A 3,730-nucleotide genomic window follows, 5' to 3' on the forward strand; every position below is an offset into this window, starting at 1 on the left:
CGCCCTCAAGACATGGCTATTCCAGCTAGCGGGGCTGGCCTGAGGGGTATTTTAGATTGGATTTTAATTTGATTTTATATTGGGTGTTCACAAAATTTTAAATGAAACGGCAAAATTAATATTTCTTTTAATTGTATTTTAAAATGGTGTTTGTAAGGTCTTTATCTGTTTTTAGCTTGCTGTAAGCCGCCCTGGGTCCACCAGGAGAAGGGCGGGGTATAAATCTAATAAAATCTAAATCTAAATCTAATCTAAATATCAGGATTTGGGCTCAACCTATATATCAAAGCTACAGGGTTTCCTTTTAAATCTGTAATGATTTCACATTATTGTCCATGTCTTCCTTTCTAGTTGGGTTTCCTTATCAGGTGTAAAAAAATATTTTTGTATTTGGGATCTGCTTACAGTAGTACACGTTCAAATTGTTATTGATCAATATCTCTTAAGGTCTACGCAACCTTTTGGTTCTTGCTCTAGGCTTCTTTGGGTGCAAGAGACCAGTGATTCAATATAACTAACTATGGAATGAATAAAATAATTATTTGGATCCTTGCCAGTTGTTGGTGCTTGAGGATCCTAGAATAGGACACTAATCCTACTCCTGACTGCTCCCTTTCAGTCTTAACCAATTATGTCTGGTCTTCTACAAGTACGACAACTGTCACTAAAGAGAAACCGATAGCCTTCTCCAAGCTGGCCCCTCTCACCTTTGTAAACTAAACAATGTTCAGCATTTGGCCAACTTTATCTGGGTTTGGAACTAGGACAGGTTCTAACCTGGTAATTCTTGGATGGAAAAATACTAGGGCTGTATAATTGTGAGGGATGGTGCTTATGGAGAGGGAAGCAGTGTGATGGATTACAGTAAAGCAGAAATTTCCCAGGAAGGAGGGAGCATATTCCAGAATGGAAAACAAGACAAGAGGCAACACAGCTTGGATGTGGACAGGAGTCAGAGGAAGAGAGTATGGATAGCCACTCCCTAGAATCTCCCAGGGGATATCTGGTAGGGTGAGAGTAGTAAAGGTTTAATCTGGCAAGATTCTGTCTATTATGTATAGGACAATAAAGAACTGAACTCTGGTTGATTGTTCTATGTCATTCTTGGACTAAGCCTGACAACAATAGATTGGGAAGTCAAAAAAGCATCCCAGAAGAAGGCAGTGGCAAGGCACTGCTATATTGTTGTCCAGACAATTACATAGATGTGTCCATGAATTCATCAAGAGTTGAGCTCAACTTGAAGAAAATGTTCTTTTCTTTGGGAAAGTATTGGATTTCATCGAACAAGAACACTGATATCTTAAATCTTGCACCACACATCAGGAAATTGGAGAAATATATGGATGCATTATATATATATAAAACCACACTTGTAATTTCTTTGCTAATAAGATTTTTTTCCTTCCACCCTTGAGCAAAAAATTTGGGCACATGATATATCACTGCCTTTACCAAGAGAAGAAAATTTCAAAACCCTTTTCGAAAATGACTAAAGAAAAAAGAGTCAAGGGGAAAAATGTTGACTCTACCATTCTTAGACAGGTTGCCATGAATTGCATCAAGAATGCCTAAAATCTATAGCTTGGAACTCCTACAATCTCTGCCCTTGTGATACTTAGCCTTAGAAAACCAGTGGGCAATTTTTATGCAATTGAGCTACAGTACAAGTATGTATTTTATACTACAACCATATAATTGACCAGTTCTGCTTATACAGCTTGATTACAACCTTGATTAGATGTTATATGATTGGGAATCGTACAGAAATGGGCAGACTAAGATTTTTGTTTTATAGAGAGAATTAAAATTCCTTTTCCCTGGGTGTCCATGTGATGTTAGGTTTAAGAGAAGGCTTAGACACTTTTTTTGCCCCTGCTGAGAAAATTATGTCGCAGTTTCTTGGAACTTCAAGGACTGTCATAGTTATTCATCACTGTTTGGAAATACAATTTTCTTTTCTTGCTCTGGTCACCTGAAGAAGAGTCACAACTAGATGGGCATTGAAATGTGTGAATCTGACACTGGTATCAGAGCTCCATGAAATGGAATATTTAAAAAATCCTTGGCATCCAGTAGGGCAGCCCAAAGCCCAAAGCCCTGTGTTGGGTTGTTACTTTTCCCTAGGGATGAACTGGAATGAAGAAAAAGGAGCTGTTTTGTTCAACCATCAGGGAAAAACACAAAGCACTGGGTCAAACCACCTCCAGAAGAGTTAAGCCGTCTATCTTCCATGGATCACTAAATCAAGCCCTTCTGAATTTTGCAAGCTTTAGTCTGTATAAACTCCAGCCAAGCAGCATAATTCTTGCTATGTCAAGGGAATCAAAACTAGAAGATTTAGGTTAATATAGATTGATCTGTCTCCACTACTCTATTCATAATAGTGTGAAATTGGACAATCTTGGTAAATCTTTCCTTCAGTTCCTTTAGGCCCCTAAGCATACTAACTAAAAGTATGCTCATAACTCTTAGGAGCAAATATGCATAGAATTGCACTGTTAGTCATGGATTCTGGCCTTTTATTTTGCTTTAACAATACCTCACATCAGAAGAGAGTATTTTTCCTGTCAGGAATGTAAGAAACTTCCTCTACTAAGTTACATCTTTATAACCAAGTTTGACCAAGTTTGGACTATCAGACTTGAGCAGCAAAAATACAGGCTATCATTAAGATGTTAGCAGTGGTTCACAAAGCCTCTAGTTCTTTGCTGACATATAGCAGTCATCTAGGTTTCTGCAACCCAGCTATAGTAACAATATGTTGGACCATGCTGGCCAACCAAATGCTCCCAGTCAATCTCTAAACCGAGCATAAAGCCATTGAAATCCACCTTGCCTGTCATGCTGGAATTCACATATAGTTATAAATGAAGGATAGTTACTTATAGTCTGAAATTCCTCCAACATGACTTTTAAAGCTATCCAATCTGAAGACAAGCTTTGCAGCTTTTCTAGTGGTTGGATTCCACCAGGTTCTGGGTGCAGAAGGACATCTTTTAGTTTATCTTGAACCTCCCACCAAATAGCTTCCTTGGAAAAGCCTTGTAATGCTACAGTCACTTTTGTGGTTGTTGCTATTATCACCCAAGTGGTGAAATGGCACGCTTTGCCAAGAGTGCCACTTGTTAAAGTGATTTGGCGTTTTTCCCAAGTAATCTGAGTACAGCAAGAAAATAAAACTCTAGGGGGAACATGGTCCAAATGAGTTGTGGCCAACCATCTAAAACTCGGGAGATGCATTTCAATGTTTAATGGATAATTGAGGACTTTTGGGGAATAGCAATGATGCAATGTCATCACTAGGGAGATTGGCACAAGATTTTTCAGCTCCCTCTCCTCCCACTTGGAGGGCTTTTAAAAAGAAGTAAGAAAAGTGCATTCTGTGGAAAATTGTGCTGCTGTTGTTATCTGTGATTGCTGTCAGACTTTGATAGAGTAATCTCAAGTGCGGGGATGGGCTTTGGAGGCTGGGAACAAAAGGACCCAGAGGACTGTAAATTGCCCACCCTCGATCTAAATAAAAACTATTGGAAAAATATACAGGGTAGATAGGTTATTGGACTTTCTCCTTTGATCTGGCAGTCTGTAGCTTTGGAAGGAAGGAAAATTAAATGGCTTTGTTCCTTTCTCTTACAAAGGCTCCTAACACAGATATCCAGCTCCCTCACATGTATAGCACTCCAGTTATTTTATTTCAGAACAGGATTGCACAAAACACTTGGCAGAT

General features: G+C 38.9%; 1 protein-coding gene across 10 annotated transcripts in view; it reads right to left on the bottom strand.

The window, feature by feature from the left end:
* The window catches only part of ATP2B3 (ATPase plasma membrane Ca2+ transporting 3), an 80,382-nt gene that overhangs the window by 75,449 nt on the left and 1,203 nt on the right, over window positions 1–3,730 (bottom strand). The gene's annotated exons all lie outside the window — the stretch shown is intronic.

This window comes from Protobothrops mucrosquamatus, unplaced genomic scaffold (genome assembly GCF_001527695.2).
Source record: "Protobothrops mucrosquamatus isolate PMUCROS unplaced genomic scaffold, P.Mucros_1.0 scaffold315, whole genome shotgun sequence".
NCBI lineage: Eukaryota > Metazoa > Chordata > Lepidosauria > Squamata > Viperidae > Protobothrops > Protobothrops mucrosquamatus.